This window comes from Seriola dumerili, unplaced genomic scaffold (genome assembly GCF_002260705.1).
Source record: "Seriola dumerili isolate Sdu_G_001 unplaced genomic scaffold, Sdu_1.0 BDQW01004066.1, whole genome shotgun sequence".
In the NCBI taxonomy this organism is placed as follows: Eukaryota; Metazoa; Chordata; class Actinopteri; order Carangiformes; family Carangidae; genus Seriola; species Seriola dumerili.
Genome location: NW_019178321.1, coordinates 93,173 through 101,586, shown reverse-complemented (window position 1 = coordinate 101,586; position 8,414 = coordinate 93,173).

Below are 8,414 nucleotides of genomic sequence, written 5' to 3'. Positions count from 1 at the left end.
CAGAGAGCGGCAATTCACATCATATCTCATTATGGAAACTGGGGGTTTTTTAGGATCAGCAGGGATGGTTTTATGTAAATGTGTTAGTAAGCCTATACTGGTTAACTGTGGGTGTATACCAGCAGTCTTAGATCGCGCACTGATTGTTATTTTTGTTTGGGTGTAGTATATACTTTTTGTTTTGTTATTGTCGAGATCCACATAGAGCAATGTCAATTTCCTCTGGCAGAGTAATCAGGATAAGAATCATGTGTGTGGCTGTACCAGCGAAAACTACACTAGCCTCCAATGGGCGCTCTAGTGGGCTACATTTGAAGACGGCTTGCCGTCACAGCGGACGACTAGGCTCTCTAGGCGTCTAGCGTGTCCTAAGCAAGGGCTATGGCTGTTAACATTTCAAAGCTGGCTTCAAAATGCAGCCTCGGTTCGGCCGCTTCGCAGTCTACTACCCTCGAATTAGGACGCAAGCATTTAGTCTATTAGACGTGTTCTAGTTTTGAGACTCCCGTTCGCCAGCATATAATGCAGAATCAGCGGTACCATGAAGACGCCGAGTGTACTCATCACTTATTTATAATTAACATATACCAGCGTCACAGAGGTGATTCAGTTTTAACATTTTACCTGAAGCCTAGGTCCGAGATACCGACTTGAGTGTTTTGCATGTTTTCCTATCGCAAGAATCATTCACATTTAACACGCGTACAAAAATCTTACAACGACCCAGAACTGCCTCTGACTTCTCAAGGGTGTTTTTTGAGCGCTGCTTTATCCAAAATCACCGAACTGCGTCTACAAAACACCTTCCTAAACTACCGATTCGACAATGACATAGCATCATTATACCAGCAATTAGAGAGACAGTGCAACCTCCAGGCTAACAATATACACCATAATTATAACAGCAAACTATTAACTAATTAATACAGAACTTTTAATCCAAGTAGTTGGTTAATCTAAACATTATCAAAGTATCACTTATGATGCCAGTACTTGGCTTTCTTACATAATTCAAGTCATTAGAGGTCACTTTGTAGTAAACATGACCATAAGATCGAGCAGAAATATGAATAACAACGAACACACAGGAAGTCAATTTTCTGTTGCAAGCTAAGAGAGAAACAGTCCCTACTGTCTCTGAACAACAACAACAGGAAAATGTTTTCTATCGGTGTACGCAGAATCTCGTAAAACATCCACATCAGCGCCTTTAACAATCAAGAAAATAAAATCTAACAGAATGAATCGTTTTATAAAAATTGCAGCATTAATTAATGGATATGATGTGGAACAAAGAAGCGAATATAACTCTCTTCATTATAAGGAAAAACCTTAAACAATTTTTTAACTATTCTTATCAGTTTCAGAGAGAAATATACAAGCAGTATATATAGTTTACAAAGTAGAGATGGAATGTGAAAATGAAATGCTGCGTTGTTTGGTACACATTGCTGTGTGCGTTTTATGTGTGTGTGTGTGTGAGATGTTGTGTGTGTGTGTGTGTGTAGTGTGATGTGTGGGTTGGTGTGTGCTGTAGTGTTGTGGATTGTGCTGGTACACATAGGTCAGCCTTGTCTGTGTCTGGGATGGAATGGGGCGATCACTGATCCACCTATCAGTTGTATATATGTAACATTGATGTACTTCAATTGTATAGGACTATATGAGCTATGCTTATTATTTCCTTGGAAACTAAATGGTCCCGAGAACTGTGTTTAGAGAATACTATTCCAATAGCGATCTTCCGCACCTGTGACCTATGAACTTTTATGTTTTGTATGCGTGAATAGAATCGTGGATTCCCCAGTTTGATGGAGGCGAGCATTCGTTGGTCACCACGACTCCTTGATCCAAGAGCTGAATGGTCTCCACTGAACCTGTAGAGAGGCACACGAAAGAACATACTTTACATGCAAGTGACTGTTAAAAGGTCTGGAGAGTTCAGTTCCACAAAGCCACATATTTACATGTTGACCAGTATCATCTGGCACCTAGAAACAGCAGTCATAACAGTCATTGTAAGGATTAACATTATGTAAACTGAGCTTATTGCTACCTACTCCTTGCTTCTGCACAGAAGATTAATACATGACATCTCTTATCATGTCCTCACGTTGGTCCTGAAGTTTTGAGAGCATCTGTGTCTTTCTCAGAACCATCTCCATTTAACTCAGATAATAAACATCTGGTATGTCCAAGAAACCCATTTCAAAGTTAAAAGCTTTTTCTTTACAAACTTACAACGTGTTCACAGGAAGTTTGCACTGGTGGATAAGAAACAATAACAATAAAGTTGTTTGGCAACAAAGTTTAAAAGGCAGCTTGTTGAACGTCGTGCAGTAACTCACTGTGTTCAGCTGGGATGAGTGTTTGTTGCTCCTAGAGGGCAGCCTTGGATTCAGTTTGCTCCACATAGACCTACCGGGTTGCTCACGAGGCTTAAAAAGGTCAGAAACACACTGTTATGACCCAATCCTCCTCCTGAAACTACTGTTTTACAAACAGCTGAGAAACTGCAAGGCGAAACCATCAGGTCTAGAACGTCTTCAGCACAAAAACACAAGACCTTTATATACTCTACAGATGACGTCATGTGAACATGCACAAGACAATCGACAGTAGAAGAGAGCAATTCAAGTTCGCTACCTTACGTATGATCAAGGAGCTTGACGCTTGGCTGAAATGAAAAGAAAATACAAATAATTTTACAGGTGTGTTGCAAAGCTGAAAATACTAAAACTCAAACTGATACAGATCCCTGTCTCTCCTGTTGTTTAGATCTTACATTTATTTTTTCTCCCACCCTATTTTCCCCTTGTAACAAACACGCCCTTCAGCTCCTGAAGAAGCCGTTGCAGCTAAATTATTTACAGCTTTTAGTTCACATGATGCATTTGTCAGACTGTGGGCTGTTAAAGCACCGGCCTTGCAAGCGTATCACTGTGATCGAATCTACATTCGTGTTTGCTGGAACTGAGTTTGTTTTCCACTTTAAAAATCACTTGGAAGAAGCGGAGTCTAACTCAAGGTTAGAATCTCTAGAAGAGTCTGTGGCTTTGGCTCACCACTCGTTCTTAATCGCTGCACGGCTAGAGTTACGGAGTAGCAGTGAAGATCAAACGGCCGCCGAATGACGAGGGATGCGAGAACCGCCTGATCATGACAGTCGATGATGATGGCTGATCAGGGGACTGGACTTCTCTGTAGGAGCACACAAAGCCACAAACCAATCAAAACCTGTCGTGAATGAAGCAGGTCAGAAGAGACGACCACACCGACCTCCTGTACAAACGGCAGCTTCAGTCTGTGTATGACACACCATGGATTTGTTAGTCTATGTACCCTGGTGTTGTTTACTCTCTCACTTTTCATCCCTGTCTGCGGCTCGTACACATTTTTATAATAGAGCGTGTGTGTGTGATCATATATCTGTCTGTCTTGTTGTTGTCTTTGTTTATGCACGTCTGATTCTTGTCTACACCTGTGTGTGAGAAACTATGAGACCTTTCTGACAATCCAGCAGTCACTATTAACTGTGATAACAACTGGGCTGCAGAATAAACCTCTAGTGCTGACCCATTATCTGTACAGATACATTTTAATATTCAACCCATTATTACATCATATTACTCTCTGAATTCATAGCTCATTCTTATAACTGACAGTGACTAGAATGGGTGAGTCAGCATGGGCAGTGGCTAGTGCATCGTCATCTACAGTGACGTTATGACAATAATGTCCAAATCGAGAACTCAGTTTGGTCTGTTGAGTTCCTGCATGAAAGCCTTCAGAGATTATATTTGTGACAATGATTGATCAGCTCTGAATAGAAACTTTATAAAGGTAGGGTAAAGTTTGCAATAAGGAGGAGAAATATAAGAGAAAAAGGTAGGGATATAAACACACGCTTAAGGCGCTGTCGAAACATTTAGAGTTCTTGTACCGTCCAAAGGTAACGTGCGAACAGTTACCGGCAACAAGGTCAGTGTACAGAGAAGTATTGAGTGGCTCGGCGAGGCTACTTCGATAAACTTCAAACGTTAATTCAGGAAAGGATGAGAGTTTATTAGTAACAGAATAGTCAGTTGTTGTTTCCTGAGCATTTGTACACAGAACGTCACACTATGAATGAACATAAAGTGAAGTATAGCGATGTGTTGGTTCTGAATACTTTGTGAGCAGCACTGTCGAGGCCGAAACATTGTTAATAACTCGGTGATGAAGAACTTGAGCCAGAACGAGCATACTCTGGTGGTTGAACGGTGTGAGCCTCGTAAAAGAGTGTCAGAGGAGCTGGGATGGACATTGTTATACTTCTGTAAGAGAGGCCTAGCAGTAGGTCAGTATAAGAAATCGAACTCCTGTAGGCTCCTCTCACAACGAGAAGATATGTCCCTGTTTTCCTGCATGTGATCGCTCAATGTGATAACCGTCAAAGTGGTGAAGAGATGATTTTCCTTAATTGATACTGACAGTTTATTCAGTGCTCTGCGCACACTTCAAAATAAAATCAATTGAGAGAGCCACCACTCTTTCTGTGCTGCTTAAGACGTGGTGACGTTGACGGTGACAACACCATCCACGTCAACTCGTATAGCCAGCTAACACTGACGCAGAACAGGATTCCACTGATCACCAGCTTGAGAATCTTCAGTCGTATTATTTTCTTCATCCAAACCAAGATGGAAAAGTTAGTTTATTTGAGATAAGCTGTTATGACCGGTTACGCGTCGATGCACTTGGCATAATCATGAGAGGAGATCACGATAAAATTAATGCATATTTATTTCACTCTTTCTCTCATCTACTGAGTCGTACCTCTGCATTTTTCTCATGCCGTCTCAGACTCTTGCGATGATTTAGTTTTCAACTTTCACTTCAACTTTAATAAACAATCAATCAACAAGGTTTTCACTGAATCTAACTCGAATACAATTATATTTAGTGCCGACTTGTACGAATCTTGTTTTGTCGCCACACAGCGTGAAAACACTCCCTCAAGTTGTGTGGTTCTCCGACTGCGTCTTCGCCGAGTCGACAAACACCCTCCCACCCGTCGTTGTGTCTAGCTTTGACTGATACGATGATAATCACAAGGCAGGGTTACTTAAGAGCGACAAGAGTCTTTACAGACTAACCTGGACGCGGTGAAAAAATTATATCAGATATCCAGGACCCTCAGCAGCTGGCGTGGGTACACTAGGAAGAGGTGTTATGAGATTCTGCCGACTCTTCAAAAGCCACAGGATCTGGCGATTTGAAAAGCAGCGCCCTTCAACCAAAAGTGATGGTACATGTGTGTTTTTATGTTTCATTGTGAACTCTTCATTACGATGTGTTTTAATACATTTATTTGTCCACTACTAGCATTCATTCCCTGATTATATTTTTCTGAACATCGAAAATATTCAAGAGTTAAACTGCAGGAGGAGGACGACATGGTGAGAAACATAACGATGTAACGATGAAAGGATTATTTAGCCGACTGCATAGGACAGTCAGCTGTGTCACCCACAGTGATAAGTGTTTGTGATTTCCACCGTTTTGCAATTTTGACCATTGTTCCAATAGAAACCACTAAGGATTGACGACGGATACGAGAAAAGTTAACATGAAGACAACATAGACTCTGCTCTCCTGGACATACAACTGGAGGCCTTAGCTAAGTGTTCCACCTTAACTTCAAATGGGAGGCAAGACAACTGGAAGCAGAAACAGAGAGAGTCAAACATCACTATATACTACTGGAACCGCAGCACACTATAACTGCAACACAAGCATTATTAAAGATGGATCTTTCCAGAGGAGAAATCCATTCTGTCCATGCACCTGTTGAACTTCAGTCGTCTGTGTCCTGTCTCTGTCTCAGGTGTCCACATCATTTTATCAACGAGGATAACAGTGGCTGTGAATGGGAGCGATGAGACTGGAGAGTTTTGGTTTTCATCAGTTTGGTATATGATTAGAGAAGATTTCATATCATTGGACCTGAACACACTGACATGGGTCGCTCCGAAACCCAGCTGGCTGGATGCGTCACCAAACTGAGAGAGTTGACCAAGCGAGAATAAGTAAACAATAAGAACTTTTTAACATCAGACTTGTCCTTGAATGGCTGAAGAAGTATTTGGCACTGATGGGAGGAGCTGCTCTGTCTGAGAACAGGTAGAGATCACATGACCCTTGATGTAGTTTCATGAACACCAACAATATTATAATAGACTGACTGCAGACTGAATTACGCCAGTTGTGATATCACTGCCTCTCAGTCTGACTTGTACGCTTCCTTTAAGAGATTAGTGAGTCAGTTCCTCGACCGAATACAGTAGTAGACGGACGATGTCACGTAATGCTGAAGGCTGAGAACATCATTTCAGTCAGGCTGCTGATGGTCCAAAAGTGGAGCAGTTACGTTTTGATGTCAGTGAGCTTTTAAAAAATAAGAGAGTTTCATGACGTTATGAAAGAAGAATAGATTCGGCTGTGAACCATAAGAAAACAAGAGTGAGTCCTTGCTCCTCTTAGTGACTCTCTTTAGTGAGGAAGTCAAGTTCCGTCTCGTCTGAATACATAACAGGACCTCGTGGGCGGTGTGTAGTAAAAGGAAGAACGTCACGATAGTAGTTGGGATCGAGCTTCATAATTTATTATCATTTCACATCTTCAAGACACAATCTAACACAAAGTGTAATAGGGATACAAATGAATGGAGAAATGACATTTTAATGATCAAACAGTCAACCTAAAGGGGTCCCCAAAGAACCCCTTTGTTTTCCGAAACCTGTTGGCGGTGAACCCACGTCCCAAAATAAATTTGTTGTTTTTTTTGTTCTGCTGCAAAAAACACCTTGGCCATGTATTCCAAACACTGTATACTGCAGGAAAGGAGGGAACGGTGCACATGGTGTGTCCTGGACGTTGACTGGTTGGCTGGAGGAGTACAACGCTGTCAGTCTTGATGACTCCATATTAGAATCTCTTCAGTCTTTCTTTTCCCTTGTGTATGCCTGTCCTCCTGTTTGTCCTTTTTCTCATCTTTCTCTCCCCTTTCACTATCTACTCACTCACCCTCTACTCCCCGCCCTAGTCTCGTCTCCTGCAGTCGCGTCCACCCATCTCTGCGTCCCCCTCTCTCTCATCCCTCCCGTCTCCTCTCATCTGCTCTCTCCTATTGCTCCTCGCTCTCGTCTTCTCTTCGACTCTCTGCTCTCGGCGCCTCTCTCTCTCTCTCCTCACCTGCCTTCTCGCTCATGCAGCGTGCTCGTGATATTGATCTACACTCTACGTTCTCTTCTCTCTCTCTCTCTCATAGAGATAATGGCGACCGATCCAGGAAGTCGGCCCAGGGGCGGTGCGTAACCGCTCGGTGCTCTCTCGTCCCTCTTCGCCTCCACGCGTATCTTCATATCTGAGTATGTCTCTCTCCTTCCCTCTCTCCGCATCTTTCTGAGTCATTGCTTCTCTCGACCGCTCTCGGAGCTCCTCCCGGATTATTACCGGAGCAACCTCGCGTTCACGCACCATTGTAAGCGGGCTGCATCACCTCGTACCGTCTCTCGCGTTCGCCGTCGTGTCTCTGGGAATTGGGTGCGATGTAGCAAACGGAAAGACTCGCCTCGTCTGCTCACACCGCCCCGGCGTGTCTCCACTGGTCCACTTGAGTCTCGTCTCATCTCTGTCGCTCTTCCCTGCCTCCCTCTCGTCGCTTATACTCTCAGTCTCTCCTCTCTCTCTTTCTCTCCCTCCCCCAGAGCTTCCTCAGTGTCTCCCTCCAGAAGACAATCCTCCTCTCCGATCAGCTGCCACGCTACAGGTTTCTTCTTCCTCACAGAGCCTGTCGATGTTCTGGGAGGAAAGATGGAGAGGATCTCAATGAGGACGTGGACGCAGGAGAGATCCTCGCCCAACCATGATGAACCTTCCAGATGAGAGTTGACCTGAGCATGCTTCATCAGTCACACCTGACGAGACTGCGGAGGAGGTCGACTGTTGTGTTTCGAGCTCTCTGGAGTGAGAGCGAACGGACAATACGTCACAGTCGTAATACTGGACAAAGCAGAAGAATCAGCGACATATGTCCAGGTCAGCCAGGTGGAGATCAGCAGCTGCTGAAATGTGACTCAATCATCGCTAATCAAGTGCAGCTTTGAAATTCTTCTTCAACAAAACTCATATAACCAACAGTTTAAATCATTAATACTAATCAGACCAGATTACCAGCAGATCTTTTGTGTGGATGTTTTATTGCAGCTCTGCTAAATACCTTTTAAGCGTCTTCCATCCTTTCCATTTCACCTGCTGCTCATAACTGGAGTTGGGGTGGCTAGTCAGGTCAGAGCAAAGTAGTCCAGTAGGCTACCTGGAGAGATCTGGAGGGCGTTCCAGGCCCCAGTGGGAATCATCATCTCTGGCAG